Source organism: Dermacentor silvarum, chromosome 1 (assembly GCF_013339745.2).
Source record: "Dermacentor silvarum isolate Dsil-2018 chromosome 1, BIME_Dsil_1.4, whole genome shotgun sequence".
Classification (NCBI taxonomy): Eukaryota; Metazoa; Arthropoda; class Arachnida; order Ixodida; family Ixodidae; genus Dermacentor; species Dermacentor silvarum.
In genome coordinates this window covers 337,100,713-337,121,351 of record NC_051154.1, presented here as the reverse complement: position 1 = coordinate 337,121,351, position 20,639 = coordinate 337,100,713, and the positions used below count along the sequence as shown (strand labels likewise).

The 20,639-nt window shown below is 44.8% G+C and overlaps 1 long non-coding RNA gene across 1 annotated transcript; it reads right to left on the bottom strand.

Annotated features, from left to right (window-relative positions):
- Positions 1–11,343: 11,343 nt before the first annotated feature.
- LOC125942310 (uncharacterized) lies at positions 11,344–17,862 on the bottom strand. The gene is made up of 3 exons (XR_007464990.1): positions 17,765–17,862; positions 13,864–14,079; positions 11,344–11,602 (listed from the first exon to the last, which is right to left on the bottom strand). It is a non-coding gene; the product is annotated as an uncharacterized LOC125942310 (long non-coding RNA).
- Positions 17,863–20,639: the final 2,777 nt, after the last annotated feature.

Below are 20,639 nucleotides of genomic sequence, written 5' to 3'. Positions count from 1 at the left end.
AGTGAATTCGAATTGTTTGTGGTGGTCTGTCATGCCGGAAATATTATTGTGAGCTTACGATGCACAATTTGTGCCGCGTGCGTTTGTTCTGAGCCGTGAGCCGGCGAAGAAAGATTGCAGCGAACATCGGTGACGCTGCGCTGCGCTTCGTGTGGAAACAGGATCCCGCGGCGACATACCGCTGCAAAAAAACATCGTACAGTGTTTGTTCCGTGGTGTTTTCTTTTGCTCCTAAGTGAAGTTACGACGACGAGAGTTCGCCAAAGTCTGATGCCTACTGTGAGCGGCGGGTGTGTTTGTGTACTGTGCCCTTGCGTTTCTCGTCGGACGTGGTGAAGTGATGGAGCAAAACCATTATCAGGATAAATGAGAAAAGCGTGCGCAGATGAAACCAACCTGCGAGTTTCTCAACAGAAAAGATTTGTGAAAGCAACCTCCAACGCAAAGATTCGTTGCTGCCAGCTCAGCGTGCAAACGACCGATCGTTGGCAGCAGCGTGATAAGATAGCCGAGCGTCTAGCAGCGTCGTTCGAGTGTTGTGTAGCACCGTCGATTGATTGCTTTCCACCAATGCTAACATTCAGTGACTAACACGCGCTGCTTGAGCGAATGTCATTGGATTGTTAACGGTCAGGCGTTTGGAAGCAGTGTTTGTTTCCTTAATGTCAGCCTGAATCCTAATATAAAATTATGACTGATACACTGGTGCCGTTGCAAGGGAGCTTGGCATGAATTCGCGTCGCTGTGTGGCTTAGAACTCTTCACTCACTGCACGCGCCAGCTGTAGAAAGCCTGCTGTGACACAATCGTGCATAAGCTGTGCTGCCAGCGCTCGACTTGCTTTCCCACAACAGAGCTTTGCACTTTGTCGTGATATGTCTCTACTAAAAAATTCCTATAACAGTGAAGGCAACAGAGCCAATATGTACATTTAAAAAAAGTACGACAAAGTAGGCACAGCTGCTTGTGAACTGACTCCTAATAGTTCTACTCGTGTCTGCGTTAAATGTGTGTGCGTGTTTTCTTGTGCGTTTATGTATATTTGTTATTTTGCCCTTTTTTGTATTTTAGATCTTAGTTTTCGTGCTCGCGTTTGTGTTCATGTGTGTGAATATGCGAGTTCTTCCGTGCGTGTATGTATTTATTCCTATTTCTATCCTTTTATCTTTGCTTTTGTTCTTGTAAGCATGCTGCAGCCACGACTTTCTTTACAATTCCATTAACTCGTCTCATTCAAAGCACCAAGTCCTGTGAATAGCAGGGCTGGCCTCTTCGATGTCATTAAAGCCATTCTCTCTTGTCTACCTTGCCTCCTCAGTCTGTCACCTTGCTTTGTTTTCTCCTACTATTCTGACCTTGCTTCTTGTGCTGTTGCCGCAACGTGATTAACCAACTTGCACCAAACAAAGTTCTATCAGCTGTGACAACAGAAACATTGCCAGATACAAAATGTTAAAAGCATCACGTGGCTTGCACAGTTACTTCGTCTCTTACCCTTGTTAATGTGTTTATGCATCAGTGCATACGGTAGCTTGCCAGAAGTGCACATGAAAAGGTGCCATATTGTGAAACAGCACCTTGCTATGTTGTTGCATTCAGTCTTAATAACAGATGGTTTTGCTGCCCGTCACATGTGGTGGTACACATATATAGCATTGTGCAGTGGGGTATCATTTCCTGTCTTGACGCTTTCATCATTACAAATGCAGTTTTCTAGTGGATGGAGTCCAGCAAAGCAGTGCTGTGAGAGCTTTTGCAACTTTCACCATTTATTACTTCCCCAATACCACTGTCTAAATCTGTCCGTCACTTTGCCGACGGCTTGTAATGAACAAAGTGACTCAATAAAACACGTTAAACTTTACTGAGCATTTTTCCGGTACGTGAATATGACAAAAAAATGCTAGCAAAATTAACAACAATAATTGTGCTTGCATTCGCATTACTTGCTCGAGTCAGATTAATAAATTGAAAATTGGCTATGACAACACTTCAATTTTCAGTGCAGACTGCTAACAGAGCCATAAAGCGTGCTCCGACTCTTGCTATTTCACTATGGGGCGCGTCAAACTCGACGGTGGCTGCCTGAATGAGCATTTTGGGCCTCACTAAGCTAATGATGTCTTATATTTGTTCTCTTATTCACATTACTTGTGTGAGCCAGATAACAAAATAAACATTGCAACCACATGAATGTGCTTTGGCATTCAAGCTGCTGACAGTGGCTGTCAGTTTCCTTTTGTCTGCTGCTATTTCACCACCACTCACTATGACATGACTGACTTCTAGTGCAGACTGCTAACGGAACCATAAAGCGTGCTCTGACTTCTGCTATTTCACTATGGGGCGCGTCAAACTCTAGGGTGGCTGCCTGAATGAGCATTTTGGGCCTCACTTAGCTAATGATGTCTTATATTTGTTCTCTTATTCGCATTACTTGTGTGAGCCAGATAACAAAATAAACAGTGCAACCACATGAATGTGGCATTCAAGCTGCTGACAGTGGCTGTCAGTTTCGTGTTGTATGCTGCTATTTCACCACCACTCACTATAACAAGACTGATTTCCAGTGCAGACTGCTAACAGAACCATAAAGCGTGCTCCGACTACTGCTATTTCACTATGGGGCGCGTCAAACTCGAGGGTGGCTGCCTGAATGAGCATTTTGGGCCTCACTTAGCTAATGATGTCTTATATTTGTTCTCTTATTCGCATTACTTGTGTGAGCCAGATAACAAAATAAACATTGCAACCACATGAATGTGCTTTGGCATTCAAGCTGCTGACAGTGGCTGTCAGTTTCGTGTTGTCTGCTGCTATTTCACCACCACTCACTATAACATGACTGATTTCCAGTGCAGACTGCTAACAGAACCATAAAGCGTGCTCCGACTGCTGCTATTTCACTATGGGGCGCGTCAAACTCGACGGTGGCTGCCTGAATGAGCATTTTGGGCCTCACTTAGCTAATGATGTCTTATATTTGTTCTCTTATTCGCATTACTTGTGTGAGCCAGATAACAAAACAAACAATGCAACCACATGAATGTGCTTTGGTATTCAAGCTGCTGACAGTGGCTGTCAGTTTCGTGCTGTCTGCTGCTATTTCAATACCACTCGCCATGACATGACTGTGATTTGCAGTGCAGACTGCTAACAGAACCATAAAGCGTGCTCTGACTACTGCTATTTCACTATGGGGCGCGTCAAACTCGACGGTGGCTGCCCGAATGAGCATTTTGAGGCCGCCAACGATAATCAGGGTTAACAAAGTGTTTCAATTCAGATATGCCAGCATTTAAATGTGTTTCTATGCCACTTCTTAAATCGAGCACAATGTGTGCAGGACGTTGCTTATCAGAATTGAGCTTCTATTATAAGGAATATGCCATAAATGGAACTGCTTTATTTATTTGAGAGGTCACGGAATAGATGGTAGGTTGTTGCGAACCCACCAGCAAAATTTTGGTAGCCCTAATAAGGGCTGTTCTTTTGTTATTAAGAAGCCTTTATGCTTCGTCGAGTGGCTCAATGCCAGACAGCTCGCAGTCGGAGTCGCTTTTTTTCAGTGTCATCTTCAACCAGCTGGATGATGATGGGTTGAATGTGCTCACTCCCAGACGTGTAAAGTCTGAACATTGCCTCCAAGTCCATCAGATGCTGAACGCTCTTCCTCCAGTCTTCCGCCGTTACCTGCTTGATTTTCTCCCTCAAGATGACGTCAACCGTGGACAGCTTGAAGTCTCTGTTGTCCGCAGCGATGCTATTTTTGACCTTGGCCCACACAAGCTCAATGGGATTAAACTCACAGTGATACGGCGGGAGCCTGAGTACAATGCAACCGGCCCTTATAGCTGTGTTGTCTACGATGTAGCTCAGAAAGCGTGACTTTACAGATGCCACCAGCTCAAGCAGCTGCTTCTTTATCATCCTTTCACCATAGGTGATGTTCTTGCTTGTGAGCCACTCCTGTATCTTTTCCTTCTTCCAGGCCGTCGTCAGCAATTTCTCATCTCGCTGGCTATGGTAAGGTGCATTGTCTAAAACAATGACGCTACCAGCTGGCAACTTCTGCAGAACGTCATTGAACCAGCCCTCAAACCGATTACCATCCATTTCTTCGTGGTAGTCGCCTGTCTTTTGGCCTCTGAATACATCCAAGCAGCCGTCGACGAAACCATCCTCGCTGCCGATGTGCGTCACGATCAGGCGCTGACCTTTCCCAGAAGGTTGTTTTAGACCCGTCGTCAGGCCATTTGCTCGAGCGAACAGGAGTCCGCGCTTCTGCACCACGGTGTCTGTCCACACGATCGACCGAGTATGTCCCGCCGTCACCCATGTCTCGTCCAGGTAGAAGATCTTTCGGCCTTCCGCCCGGTAGCGCTCCACGTCACGAAGGTAGCGATTCCGCCAATTGGTGATGTCATCCCGGTCGATAAGCAGCGAGTTGCGGCTTCTCTTTTCGTGCTTGAAGCCCATCTCGGCAAGCAGGCGACGCACAGTACACCGCCTTAGTGATGGGGAAACTCGGTAGTTATCTTCTCGACCGTCGGTATCTCGTTGCGGCGAAAGAAATCGTGCACACATGACCTCAGCGCGCACAATGTGAAGCTGTCAAACTTCGCGCTGCATCTTCTCTTCTCCGCATTACGTGGGCGCTTTCGCGAAGGCGTCGTCAGTTTGCCACCCGAAAAATGCGAAGCTTTAACTTCCTCCCTCACCCTGAACACAGTCCTTTCGCTGACACCGAGCATGTCGGCGACAAACTTGCTCGTGTCCTCCACGCTGCGTTCAGGCTGCCTGTTACGCCAAAACGTGTAGCAGTGGAAGATCATGTTGCGTGAATCGCTGTTCAGGATGTGGCCGCTCTTGTTCTTGCCGAGGCTCCTTGGTGGTGTGGTCATCGAGGCGACACAAGGCTCGTTCGGCAACAAAGGATCGGATTCCGATGTCACCTCGCTGGGCTCCATGGCTGAAAACTGGCGGAATGCCGCGCGCGATCATGCGTGAACTCACGAGATCGCAGGTTCGTAACCGCAAAAAAAAGAAAAAAATATTAATTAAAAATAAGCCCAACACATTAAGAAAATAAGCTTGTGCAAACACACAAAAAGTATATATGAATCTTATGCTATTAAGCCAGCGACTACTACGCCCGGTGCCGTCGATCTTGCTCCGTAGCAGACGACGCACAGCGTTGTAGAAGGCACGGAGTTATTTTTCTCTCGCGATCCGGCATGTGCGGTAGCATTTCCATCATGATAGTTTTACCAAACCACTCGTCAAGATACAAAAATCTTATTTATACTGACAAATACGCGTTTTAGAAGCAGTCACAATTTTTTGAGCGGGACTATTTCTTGAGTCGCGGAGGAATTGGCTGCTGCGCTTCGGTCAACTGGGCGGGGCCTCCTCCTGTCTTCTAAAGTTGTACCCGACTATAGCTTATCGTAGCTACGATGCATGCGTTGTCGCACCTCCCTTTCTTCTTTTCCAGACTGCCATAGCAAATTCCGCTTGGCTAAAGTCTTTTTGCAGAAGTCGTCGCCCACCGATACGGGGGGTACTTTTGAGTTTTCTGCAATTTTTGAAAATATTTGATTTCTCTTGTGAATCGTGGAGTTTCATAATTACGGGTCATGGCTAGCTACTCTATTTTCTGCCTATTCGATGGATGCGTTCAACAGTTTTCAATTCAACGCCAAGTTTCTGCAGAAATATTTTGTCCAGTACAGCTTTTTCCAAGTCTTCTGTGGTTTCTCCCTGTTTTTCTTTAATCCCAAAAACCAAGAGATTATTTCGTCTACTCCTCTCCTCTAAGTTGACCAGTCTTTCTTCTGGTTGCTTGCCAAGATACGCAGATCAGCAGCACCTGTTCGAGCAATAAAAGCTGGGGTTTAGGTGACATTGCTTCGGCAGTGCTGCCGTGCCCACTGATGACCGCTGGCCACAGCCCGTAGTTTATACCTTCCACCAAGGGTAGCTCGATGGTTCCTCGATGGCTGCACTCGATAGGGCTGTCCTTGATCCACCCATGGCCGATAACAGCACCATGAGCAGCTGGACTAGTCACGCATGTATCCGATGTATGCAACGCGCTTCCGTGTCAAGATATGCAGATCAGCGGCACCTGTTTGAGCAATAGAAGCCGGGGATTTGGTGACATTGCTTCGGCAGTGCGGCCGTGCCCACTGAGGACCACTGGCGACGGCCCGTACTTTATACCCTCCGCGACGGGTAGCTCGATGGTTCTTTGATGGCTGCACTCGAGAGTACCGTCCACGATCCGTCCGAGGCTGATAACAGCACCATCAGCAGCTGGACTAGTCACGCATGTATCCAATGTATATGACGCGCTTGCCTGCCAAGATGTGCAGATCAGCTGCATCTATTCGAGCAGTAGAAGCTGGTGTTTAGGTGACATTGCTTCAGCAGTGCTGCTGTGCCCACCGGGTTTTTACGTGCCGAACCCACCATCTCATAATGAGGCTCGCCGTAGTAGGGGACTCCGGAATAATTTGGCCCACCTGGGGTTTATTAACGTGTACGCAAATCTAAGTATATGGGTGTTTCCTGCGTTTCACCCCCGTTGAAATGCGGCCGCTGTGGCCGGGATTCAATGCCGTGATCTCGTGCTTAGCAGCCGAGCACCATAACCACAAAGGAACCATGAGTTTTTACTCCTTTCGTATGCACCGCGAACGCACGCTTTCACTCGCACATACATCATACGGCATGCGGGGACCACCTGCAGGGTAATACAGCTTTGCGAAACGGAGATCTTGTTGGCCACGGCAGGCTCTGAACATGGCACGCAAGACCAGAAGCTGCTGTGGACAGGAGATAGACCATCGAAATGAATTAATGGCCGGCAGTCATGCTAGGATGCCTGTAGTCTGCTGCAGAGGTGACTAGTTTGGATCTTTGGTATACAGTGCGTGTTACTCATTGCCCGATGCCTAGTCCTGCATAGGCAATGCCTTGGAATCAGCGGTGATGTGCTACGTGATGTCTTATGGGACTAGCGGCCGTCCCTGGACGAAAATGCTAACAGTTAATGTGCACTATTTGTTTCTGTGGATGAATGAGTTTATTGATAGAATGAAGCCTGTTCTGTAGTTAACTGCATTGAAGAATCTTCTTTTTCAGTTCTCTTCATCTCAAAGTCAGTGATCGAGCTATATTCCTGTTTTACAGTAATTCATATTTAACCATGCCAGTGTGGACTCCATATCTGGGTGATTCCACGCGAGATCAACGCGGGTCCAAAAATTCATACTTTAGATGCCATTGAATATATTATATTTTGTGTGCATGTCACTCGGTAGCACGAAAGTGAACTTGCCTTCTTTGCCGAATGCATACTTTATGCGAAAAAGGAATATCGAAATTCTTCAGGGTGCGGCAGCCATTATCATGCACCGGGCATTCTCGCAAGTTCACAACAATGTGAAATACAAAATAATATGACTACAAAGAATGCATTTTCTTGTGTAAAACGTATAGGCAACGGGCGCGGGATGAATTTGGACCGGTGGCGCCTTGATGCGGCGGCGCCGCAAATGTAATGGCATGTGGCAGCCGGGCCGCGTGCAGCAGGTGCTGCCATGAAACCAAGTCTGATCGAATGTGGCATTTTTGGGTGCACCAACAGTTACTGAAACATGACTGAAGCTGGTTAGGACATTCAATTCAATCGTTGTTCATTGCGGCATCACGTTTTTCAGGCGTAAAGTCTGTATATGTGCGGTCTGTAGGCAACAGCGCGTACAGTGCTCAGCACTTGAAACGCGATACTCGAATCGCATGGTCGCCAATGCTTTTTGCACTGACTGTAAGCACTGGGGACGCCAAACTGATGCATTGTGGTGTAGAGTGAACGCGAGAACCTTCGTAACGCATTATGACTGCATTTTGTCCCATGGCACTCACATGTGGCGCGAAAAGAAAAAAAAAACGGCGGTAGCCGCGCGCTGCCATGGCATCAATCACTGGGCACTGTGCATTTCCAACGCTGATTTGCTATGGTCTAGTTCTAACGTTAATAAAAGAGCCGTTCATACGCAAGAGCTTCGTGTCCCGCTTGCCTGTCTTCGCCTCCGCAGTGTAACGGCTCCGGAGCTTGGGCACTGAAGGCGAACACATAGATTTCTAGTCATTTTGCCGTCTTATCAGTGCAACAGTCTTCCATTTAATGTACATTTTCCTTCCTAGCGATTCCCAACTCTGATTGCATCCGGCACATGACTGTGCTGTGTATCGACTGCGAATGCCAACGCAGTGGCATGTTTACACTCGCCGCCACCGACGGCTCCCGTCACCCTAACCTATATAAATGGGCGGTGACTGAAGATTGGGCTAGTTTAAAAGCAATTAAGAATGGGGAAGCATTGCAAAGATAAAAGAACTACAACGAACAGAGAACGGGAACTTAATGACACACGTGCGATCGGCGAAGCAGCTCAGGAAACAGAATAAGGAAGACATATGTCTTCTTTTTTTTCTGTCCGTAATTTTTGTGTTCTTCGCCTATTTACATGAATTAATATGCGAGAAGGTTAACGCGCGCAGTAAATTAACATCTGGAATATAACTGCTGGAGTTCCACGTCTTAGCTTGCCGCGGTGAGCTCCGTTCGCGTGGTGCATTTGCATCGCAATTTGCACCCGTTTTCTGCTTTATATACTACCTGATGCCATGAATGTGATCTGCCTCGTACAAGTGACAACCTTTCTCAAAAGCAGACACGCGAAAATGCGTTTTCCGGTGCGTCAGCCCTTAAAACCCGCAGTGCTAAACATAGGCGGAAAGTTTTCATTTTTCCGGGGGGGGGGGGGCTGGGGCCTGACCAGATTTCCGAACCCCACCCATGTATGCATATATATATATATATATATATATATATATATATATAACATTTAATAACAGTTACACTGGGAACTTTGTGTGACCTCGAAAGATTGTTCACTGAAGTGACGAGCTTATATGAGCATTTGCAAGACCTCAGAGTAGGAGACACTTCAGTCTTATAGCCTGAGTCCCCTTGCACCACCGCCAAGAGATGGGCGTCTCTTGGTTGAGCCATGCGACAAGCGGATTCAGTTAAACACGTTTGGGAGATACATGTGTCTTGTGCATATTAAGTCGCATAAGTACATGTCTATGAAAAAGCGATGTAACGCCTTGTAAAAGATTTAATACAAAAGATACAATCAAGAAATCATTTCCTGACAAAAGGTCAGTTATTGAGAAGACATAACATATATAATCTTTAAATGATATATAACAATTTCTTATGACTAGAATTATTAGCATAAGTATAATGTGATTCCATAACGCCATAGTTTCATTACATGTCAAAGCATTCTTTATGCCACTGGTTTCGTTTATTTTCCGGAGGCAGAATAAAGGATTATAGAGTAAAAAGTATCATGTACGCAAATAAATAAACATATTAACAAATAAATAAATAAGACAGCGATATCTCAAAAGTGAGAAAGGATCGATAGCAAGTATAGGAACAACGTGGATTGTGTTATTGAGAGGAAAATGCAGCATACGACGAATAAAAATTAATAAGGAAAATGCACAGCATGGACTGGGGAGTTTTACAAATAGCACAACCACGCATCTTTTCTTACCCAAATGGCCTCACTCTGCTTGCGCTGTTATGGACCCCATTCTCGTTCTTTTGCATAACTTTTTGTGTTGTCTTCTAAGCCAGGTGGTTTGCTTTGACTTGTAAGTTTGTGCCTTTCTCTCTCCTATTAAAGACATCAGTTCGCTGTCTGATGCGATGGTTTCACCATCGTTGAGAAAGTATTCATTTGGGCACTTTATCTGAAAATGAAGTCGTCGCCCAAGTAACGCAAAATGTTGCCGTAACGTTCTCTGAATGTGCACAAATGTCGGCGTATAACATTGCTTACATGCTGCTAATGTCCTCTTTTTTGATCGCCAGACAACGTTGGGTCGTAACGTTGTGGCAGCGTTGAGCAGCACATTCACGACGTTAACATAACGTTAACAGAACTTCCTGGCAACATAATGTGGATGTTGCCTTTTGTCACTTGAGCTTTCAGGCAACGTACGCATGTGACGTTCAAGCAACACTCAACTGACATTGCAGAATATTTGTAGACATGCATAACAGCAGTGCTGTCAGCATGACACGGCTGACAGCACCGCCAACCCTTAAATTTATATTTGCTTGACAGATAATTTACTCTAGTAGTTTTCATGTCGCATATGCATGAAAATGTGAAACAAGAATTAGTGAAAAACAGCGTTTATTACGTATATATCTTGTGTAGCTTACCAAGATATCTGTGTACCTTACCTTGTGGTAAGATACACTATATACGTAAAATAATGCTGTTTTCACTAGTTCTTGTTTACATTTTCATGCATATACGACATGAAAACTACTAGAATGCATTATCTGTCGAACAAATATAAATTTAAGGGTTTGCGTGCTGTCAGCCGTCTAATGCTGACAGCGCTGCTGTACGGGCAGCTCATCTGTCTTGCACTATATATAGTACCAACGCGCCAGTGTTTCACATGGTGGTTTGCCTGACTTGTCTTGCTGTTGTCCATAGCACAGCATATAAATGCTAACTGCAAGTAAAAGTGCACAATGCAAAGCTGCGAAGTGGTTCATAAGAACAATTTTTCATTTTGGCTATAACAGCAAGAGAAGCAGCATGCACGTCCAATGTGCAGAGGTTCTCACAGCAGGAAAGTAAATATATTCCACAAATGTTCATTTCCTTAAACATATCATTTAAGCTTAGACCACAGAAAAAAATCAGTCTTTGCTTCCGACTTACTGCTCTAAAAATCATTTGTTGGTAGCTGCATGTGCTTTCAAGAAATTGCATAATAGCCAACATCAGCTGCTAAGAACAAACGCTAGTATGTAGGAATTGTTTGTGCAGGAGGAATATGTGGTGGTTGAATATGCACCCATGAATATGCATTGGTCCACCTTAAATAATAGTGAATGCCATAGACAAACCTGGTTATAATGTCAAACCATGCATTTATTTACTGTCTGCTTACATCATCCTGGCAAACAAATCACACTTGTATAACAGTAACTTAAAAACTGATAACACACTTAAATATATTTTCTATTAAACAACAAGGTCTTCTATCGCATATTAAGACTCTACTAACAGCTACAACTACAACACAATATATTTTGCTTTCACATGTAGGTCAGACTTCGAAATTTTTTGCTTTTTGTCAAGTTCCCTTATTTCAATGGCAGAACACAATTTATACTTCTTAATAAAAGCACAAATACTGTCCTCCTTCACTTTGTAATGTACGACACAACACAGTAACACTGCGGTTGGATACTATCTCCTGCCAAGCATCCAGCCGGTCTTTTTGCCTAAGCTTGCAGACATGGCAGCAAGTGTGAAGTAGTCAACACAGCCCAAGGCGTAGAGTAACAGAAAGTCATCCAAGCACTGACAGCCAGCCATCACTTTTGCAGAGGATGGCCAGCAGCACAAGTGATGCACACATGCCTCCCTCGGTAGCTTCACTTGCATCCAGACCTCACTGGTTTCCAAGTCAATAATGCGGTAACCTGCAGAGACATCAATTACATCAAACTATAAAGTGCCATCTGAAACACTGAAGTAAGCCATGTTTACTGTGAAAACAGGCTATAAAAATGCTTACAAACAACTTAAGCTTCGCATAACTGTGAAACAAACAATAGTGACTTTACACAGGAGAATAATGCAAAACATCAAAAAGCAAATTTCAGTAAAACCTAACCATTATAGCTATAAGTTTGGACACAAGAGCAAGGAAAGCACAATAAACAATACCCACAACTTCCTTTATTGCGCTAAGCAGTTAAGACGTTAGTATCAATATATTCCTTTAACATAAAGCTTCTTTGCAATGCCACGGCTGCTTGTTACATCCAGTTCAGTCTTTGAAGAAAACAAAAATTAACAGATGTGAATGCTCTACCACGGTACCAAAACCACATTTCATTCGTGATGAAAGTTCCAATGAGTGAGTGATAAATTTGACTTGTTGGTACAACATATTGGTGAATTGCAGCACAGATATTGACGACAGAAAAGACGAGACAATAGACGTGTGCTGACTTCCAACAAAAAGCTTTATTTTCAGCGACCCATGTTTATAGCCGTCACTCATCACATTGCACACGCGCAATTCACACCCTTAGGAAGGTCAACTCTGTCTGATAAGTGTACAGATGCTGACACACACAGAGCCAAGTCGTGCAATCTTTTCAGCTTCAATAATTTCACGTGTTAGTTGATCACCGCTACTGCTGACAAGAGTACACCGAGCAAACAATGGTTCACAGGCACATGAACTGCAACAACATGCAAGCCAACTGTCATGCACGTTTTTCTTGACATTGTAGAGTGTTCTCTCAGCTGGTCATTGATACAGCGTCCTATTTGGCCTATGTACTGTTTACCACAAGAAAGAGGGGTACAGTAATTCATGTTGCTAACATAGGTGACGAACAAATTGCTTTTTGTTACACTTGTCAGCTGCGCTGAAACATTTTCTTTGATTACACAACTTTATAAGCTTCTGAGGTGCAAAGAAGACAACTTTAACTTTGGAACGATCTTGCAGTTTTCACGATATTGTGAGACAGCTTATGAATGTATGGTATGACAGCCACTTTAAGTCTGTCAGATGGAGTGATCACATGGCAACCACTCGGTGCATGCGCTTTTCAGAGTAGAGGTCATGTGGTCACTGCATCTGACAAACATAAAACTGGCCGTCATACCCTACATTCATAAGCTCTCACAATATCAAGAAAATTGCATATCATTCTAAAGTTGTGTAATCAAAGGCAATGGCACAGCACGCCACACATATGCAACAAAACACCAAATTCCGTTTGTCACCTGTGTTAGCAACGTGGTTATTGTATCCCCCTTGTGGTAAACAGTATATAGGTCAAATGGGACGCTGTATCAATCACCGGCTGAGAGAACACTCATACAATGTCAAGAAAAATGTGCGTGACAGTAGGCTTGAATGTCATTGCAGTTCAGTGTGACTGTGAACCGTCGTTTGCTCAGTGTACTGTTTCCAGCAGAAGCGGTGATCAACTAACACGTAAAATAATTGAGGCTGAAAAGATTTCGCGACTTGGCTCTGTGTGTATCAGCACACCTTCTGTACGCTTGTCAGAGTTTACTTTCTTCCTAAAGGTGCGAATTGCGCATGTGCAATGCAGTGACTGACGGCTATAAACATGGGCCAGCAAAAATAAAGCTTTTTGTTAAAGAGTTGCCGCATGTCTCTCGTCTTGACTCTTCTGTAGTTGCCTACATCTGCACTGCAATTCAGTGCCTGAACGACTGGCTACAACTACGCTACAGGTGTTGCATATCGGGAGAAGGGTTGAATATTGCTGTACACTGCAAAAGTTGTCGTTGCTATCCGCGGATGACGAATATGGAAGTTCTGGCCGTGGAAAAACCAAATTAGAACGTGAGCTTTCGGAAGCGGTGTTAATCGAAAATTCTGGACCTGATAAGTAGGTTAGCGCCACTTCGCAGGCACTTTTAAACAAAGAAATGCAACTCATGAGTAGCCACAAATAAGCTGGTTTGTTAATTCTGCTTTTGTTTCTTCTTGGGCTACCTAAACGCGAAAAACTTTGTCACTCGATTCAACTGCTCGGCCAAAACCAAGCATGAGAAGATGAATTTTTCTCCTCAGGGGCACCACATTTCGAAAGATATGCATCAAATGCATCTGAAAAGTTAATTTCGGTGCAATACATGCATTGTTACAAACATTACAAAAACTTGAAAAAATGTGAATGATACTTACTACCCACAGCTTCCAATTTATCGGGGCTCAATGTCGGCTTCTCAACAGCATTGCCGTCCTTCAAGCACCGACAAGGAGCCCCTGTGACGCTCCTACGCCGAGCGCCAGGGCTCCCCACATCAGTTATGCCAGTTTTTTGCAGAACAGGGAATCCCAGCGATGGCACTGGAGCAGGCCCCAGTTATCGTTGCCAATGTATACATTTCCTAGGTGTACCTGCAATAAAAGATGGCAGAGACACATTAAGACTGCTTACGTGTGGGAACGTGAAAGCACCTTTAGTCAACCAAATGGCTGCAATGTGACGTGCACAGCGTGACACGCACTAGGCACACCTTAAGTCAGCCAGAACCAAAGAGCTGCCGTGGCGTAAGGGAAGCGTGCTCCTTTCACACTCCAGGTTCTATTCCTACCCAGTCTGCACAACTTTCTTATTAAAGCAATTAATTTGCTTTGTTTACATGAACCTACCTAAATTTGACATTACTCCAAGTGTTTTGATGTGCTTTTATTGCTTGTGCAATAGGCCATCGGTTTTATGTCAATAAGTGCTGGTAGCAAAAAGAAATATGTCTAACCGTGCGATAAATGTAACCGGAAATGGCAGGTACGTCCAGTGGCATTAGTGTGGGAGCTGCACACAAAGTTATATAGCTTACCCCGTTTCAAATTTATTTTAAAGAGCAGTTTCAGTGAGCCCAAGTAGAGTCTTTCAGCTTTTTGCAGTGCAGAAACAGGTACAGTTTGTGCCAGCCAACCAGATGAAGAGCTCTCCTAGTAACTGTCTCTAATCACCCTCTCAGCCATTAGTGATAGCCAAAGTAGAGCTTGTATCTCTACAACTGATAAATGTCCCATTTCCTTAATGTGGTATTCATCACTGATTTTGATGGTCAATTGGTTGCCATGGATGAACAATCGAAATTTGGCGCGCAGCACCAGTCGTGTCAGTGCATCGTTAAAAGGCACGAACATATTTCTCCCTTGAGTGAATTATGGTGCTCTCCTGGGCACATGTTGAGGCACCAGCCAGTCTGCCCCATGTACATTTGACTGAATATATACATGATCAAAGGAACAGACTATGCTACCCCTGATGAACACAAGACAAATTGGGTTGCATCTTTAACTCAGCAAGCCTCAATTCTCATGTGGACTGCTATGCACGCACATTTCCAGCGAAAAATAAAGTAGGCAGGATATGCACGACAGTTCACAAGTGAATTCAGAAAGGCGAGCAGGCAAGGGAGATTTGCTTGGTTAAAAGATACCACCAAATTTGTCTAGTGTGTATGAGAGGCAGCTCACTGTATTTCTTTCACACCTGGTCAAATGTACACAGAGCAGACTGGCCGGTAACTAAATGTGCCAAATAAATTCCCATATTTCACTCGAGACCAGCTTGCTCGTCCAGTTTGGCCATGCATTGCCGCGATAGGACTTCAGGCTGGATTAAGATCATCTGTTTTCACCTACGGTGAAAAATTGACACGAAAGATCAGTGAGGCATACCACATAAACAAGACATGCGAGCCAGACCCCATGATCAATTCATGAAATAAAAGCCGTCCTTTCTAGATGACAAGTGATTGAAGTTAGTCTGCGCATATTTACTTTCCTTTTTACACAAATACCATTTATTGTGATTTTATGCCTTTATATTACTACTTACGCCTTCCCTCTGAACGAAATTGTGCACAACATAAGCACACATCCAGTGTTGCTATTTTTAATCCTTCCATCAAAATAAATGGTCAGTTAGCAGCAGTCATGTTGTATGGTACCCTTTTCCTCCCCATGTAAATTCTATCCTGAAAAGTTACATGAACTGACCGGCAAACTCATACGTACACTACAAATTTCACCTAGCAAACACGGCTGGTTCTTAGAAAATACACAAATACGGTGATAGGTATCTGTTGGCATACTGTAGCAATAGTATGTGCCAGTTAGCTTCGACACTAGACAGTTTTAGTATAGCATATGCAACTAATAGCGTTTGCTAAACAGCACACATTTATTACAGTTTTAGTTCGCCTGCGAGATCTTCCGATCTCAGAGGCCATATGCCATCATCGCACCTATCTCTCGACTTCACTGACAGGTGGCGCTGATATATGTCGGTTTTCCTCGTTAGGCTTCGTGTCGTTCGAAACGAGAAGCAATCTTGAAAACTCCACAAGGTTAACCATATTACACTGTTGTCAAAGCGGCCTGACGGTAAGCGAAAGCTGTCTACACAGTCATTTGCTACGAACGAAGAGAATTCTGCAAAAGCCACGCCGAATTCAATTCGAAGTGGGCAGCAGGGACCACCGCCATGTTTAACGTAAACTACGCAAACCACGCACAGACGGTAATGCTAAATCTGAGAAATAGCATGCATACGCTATACGCTATCGGTCGGATAGCGTTCTGCACATGCGCAGTGATGACCCGCTATTTTATATCGTACGCAATGACATAGCGTACGCTAAACTAAAACTCTACTGCTGCAATACTTCAGCTGTCAGGCATCTACAGTGCTTAAGACACCACAGAAGTGTAAGTGCACAACAAAAACAAGCGGCGCATCAACCATAAATTTGACTTGAGAGTAGTGACAACATAGGCTGTTTAGTGTAGCTAAAACACTGTAGAAAGTGTATGCACAAGTATACATACCTATAAATATTTGCCTACCTAACTTAAAACTATAAGAGTTGCAGTGCATATGATGCTTGTTCTAGACACTGGTATTTTTGACAAAAATACTCTTAGAATTAGATATAATGCTTTTTCAATTCATCCAGCCAGTAAGTGAAGTCGTACACATATCATATAATTTGGACTTGCAGGTTGAACATATTCTGACCTGAGCAGCGCCAAGCAGAATGAATAGACCGAGTGCCCACTGTGCTGACCAAATACACAGGATGAAACAGAAAATATGGAAAGGGACCCCAAAGTATTAGAAATACTTCTTGACAGCTGTAGAATTAGGGCTTGTTGGTTGATTGTCACTATTAAAATTACACTAAAGCCAATAAGACTGTTCTGTATGGTATAGTTGAAATCAAATTCATTTGACAAGCAACATTGCAATAACCAGCAAACATGGCAAGAGCAAGCAGACATGTGCGAAATAGTGTGCTTTTTTAATAATAGAGCATCAATACAATGAACTACCTACCAGTTAGCTATGTGTTCTATGCTGTATTGACTTGAAAAAAAGAGAAAAATAATGTAACTGGACACAACTGCTACAATGCCTACTTGCATGAATGGGGATAGCTTGCCAAGAATATAAAAAAAATGGGAGAGAAAAAAGCAAGCTTACTAGAAAACACTTCAGAACTGTAGTAACTGCAGCACAGTGAATACTGGCCTTAATGTATCATTTCAAGAAGTTTGAGCTCATCAAATGTGTATTTTCCAGTGGCAGTTATTCTTGGAACAAGACAAATAATCGTGAATATGAATGTTAAACAATCGTAAGCACAATGTGTGCTTACACCTATGACATATTTGGGCCATTACACTTTGAATTCTTATATGCGCAGAAGCTGCACAAGAGTGTAGTGTAAACACTAAAAATTCAGAAATAAAATCCTACAGCATAGGAAACAGTTTCAAAACAAGAAAACCAAAATGAAAAGTGATAAATAGTGTGTACTAAGCAAAATTAAAATGTAACTTGCAGCCAAGCGATTGATGCAAGAAAAAATACTTATCAGGACATGTTAGGTCTACTTTTATATAGAACACAATAAGGTGTGCATAACAGCCATGAACACAAATAAACAGCAAGTTGCATAAATATTTGGCCTATTTAGTAAGCTGTGTTGACTAATGTCGATTAACTTATCCACGAATGATACCAAGATGCTACCTTTTTGGAACACGTACACTACATACATACCAGACCCGACCATCCAGATTACACGTTGCACTACGGCAGGCATAGCCAAGGGGTCTGGTGGCTCCTCCGTTATGTGGGCACTGTTATGGGTCACAGCCTCGCCACTATAAAATAAGTTCTGTGTTAACTTATAGCAGTGGCACACAGCTTTATAAAGCTGTCAAATTGTCTAGACATGCATGGAGCATCTAAATATAGTCACAAAAACAATGTTTGCATTATTGCAGGGTGGCAACAGAGCACAAAGTCACTGATGAATGTCTTGATAATGGGAACCCTTTGATCACAGTAAAATTATTGACACGCAGCAGCACATAGCAAGGAAATGTTTGTTTACAAAACAATTCATTTTTTTTTCATGACTCAGTTTAACTTTCCCCTGTCATGTTTAGTTACGTATAAGGTATGTCAAAACATCTTGTCTTAAAAAGTAAGTTGGACTAGTAGCAAGCTGTGATTGCCTAATTTTTTTTCTCTCTAAAACTGTCGTAAACCGAAAACTTCGTAAGCAGATATTATTTACAACGTCGAGGCAAGGAAACATGGCAAGGAAACAAGTTTCCTTGGACAAGTAGATATGAAACAAGTTTTCTTGCCATGTAAGCAAGGAAACGTCATTGCAATAAGAATCGGTGAAGAGGCAAATGAGTCATTATGCAGCTTCAGCAGAAAAGCGGGAGCTCACGCGCCGCACACACATGATGAACACGATTATTTTCGAACGTTATATTTCTCATCGGAAGAAAACGCTTATCAAGATTTTCAATTTCGCATCGAAGCAATAAACTTGCGTAACTAAGTGCTGACAACCAGCGTTCAGCAAGCATCAGCACAGGTATCACTGTTGTCGCGGGACTTCTATTTTATACGCTCGCGCACGCTATGCACACACGAGGGCAAAGTTCTGACTGGTGTTGTATAAGTCTGTTGCCAGTCTTAGGGGTCAACGTTGCCAGACTGCCTGCCAAATTTGACGGGGGAAAACACCGCCAAATATAGCGTCCGCATTCACGCCGTTTCCGAGGCGCACAGAGTTGCCAACTCCAGGTAGTGCCGTAATTTTGCTCCATAACCCGCGCGCTTTGTGCGGGCCGAGTTCTCCGACGGCATGAAGTGAAACCGAGGCGCGTCGCATAACACTCGGACCGTTTTCTCGCGCGATGGGTGCGCGTAGAAGCTTTCGCTGAGCGAAACCGAGACGCGTCGCATAACACTCGGACCGTTTTCTCGCGCGATGGGTGCGCGTAGAAGCTTTCGCTGAGCGAAACCGAGACGCGTCGCATAACACTCGGACCGCTTTCTTGCGCTGCGGACGATGGCTGCAATGGGACAAGAGTTTGCTGTGCCTTTCTCTGCGTAGAGAATCTCCCGGGTTTTCGCTGGCCGCACTACAGGCTTTTCTGAAACGCGTCGCAAAACCTCGGGGGCTTTTTTCTCTCGATATGAGCGCGGTTCTGGGCGCAATTGCGTCGCGCAGAAATTTTTCTTTCGGTGCTTTCAGTCGTCACAGCTGCATAAATTTCTTAAATATGCAGTGAATGCGCTTGGGTGCTGCACTGAATACTGCAGTGCAACCGAGGTATTTCTCGACTGGAGAGGGTCACGGCAGGAGCAGCGTGAAATTTACGAACTCTGCCGATGCATCATTGGAGTGGCTCTGAAAAGAGCCTTTTCGGAAAAAAAAATTGAGAAAGCGGTGGATGTTCGACAGCAAGGGCTGTCAGGCAGTTGCTCGATGTCGTCTTAGAGGGGGTACCGGCGGGCGATTGCCTCCATCAGCCGAAGGAAGCAGTCTGTAATAACCGGTCGCCCGTTGAGCGACATCCACCACATCCAGGCAAGGTGCGAGCGCAACTGCCTGACAGCCCTTGCTGTCGAACATCCACCGCTTTCTCAATTTTTTTTTCTTTCCGAAAAGGCTCGGTTTTGCTCAGCGAAAGCTTCTACGCGTACACGTAGCACCCATCGCGCAAGAAAACGGTCCGAGTGTTATGCGACGCGTCTCGGTTTCGCTCAGCGAAAGCTTCTACGCGTACACGTGGCACCCATCGCGCGAGAAAACGGTCCGAGTGTTATGCGACGCGTCTCGGTTTCGCTCAGCGAAAGCTTCTACGCGTACACGTGGCACCCATCGCGCGAGAAAACAGTCCCGAGTGTTACGCGTCTCGGTTTCGCTCAGCGAAAGCTTCTACGCGTACACGTGGCACCCATCGCGCGAGAAAACGGTCCGAGTGTTATGCGACGCGTCTCGGTTTCGCTCAGCGAAAGCTTCTACGCGTACACGTGGCACCCATCGCGCGAGAAAACGGTCCGAGTGTTATGCGACGCGTCTCGGTTTCGCTCAGCGAAAGCTTCTACGCGCACCCATCGCGCAAGAAAGCGGTCCGAGTGTTATGCGACGCGTCTCGGTTTCGCTCAGCGAAAGCTTCTACGCGCACCCATCGCGCAAGAAAGCGGTCCGAGTGTTATGCGACGCGTCTCGGTTTCGCTCAGCGAAAGCTTCTACGGTACCGTGGCACCCATCGCGCGAGAAAACGGTCCGAGTGTTATGCGACGCGTCTCGGTTTCCGCTCAGCGAAAGCTTCTACGCGTCACCCATACGTGCGAGAAACGGTCCGAGTGTTATGCGACGCGTCTCGGTTTCGCTCAGCGAAAGCTACGCGTACAGCGTACACCCATCGCGTGAGAAACGGTCCGAGTGTTATGCGACGCGTCTCGGTTTCGCTCAGCGAAAGCTTCTACGCGCACCCATCGCGCGAGAAAAACGGTCCGAGGTGTTATGCGACGCGTCCTCGGTTTCGCTCAGCGAAAGGCTTCTACGCGCACCCATCGCTGCGAGAAAAACGGTCCGAGTGTTATGCGACGCGTCTCGGTT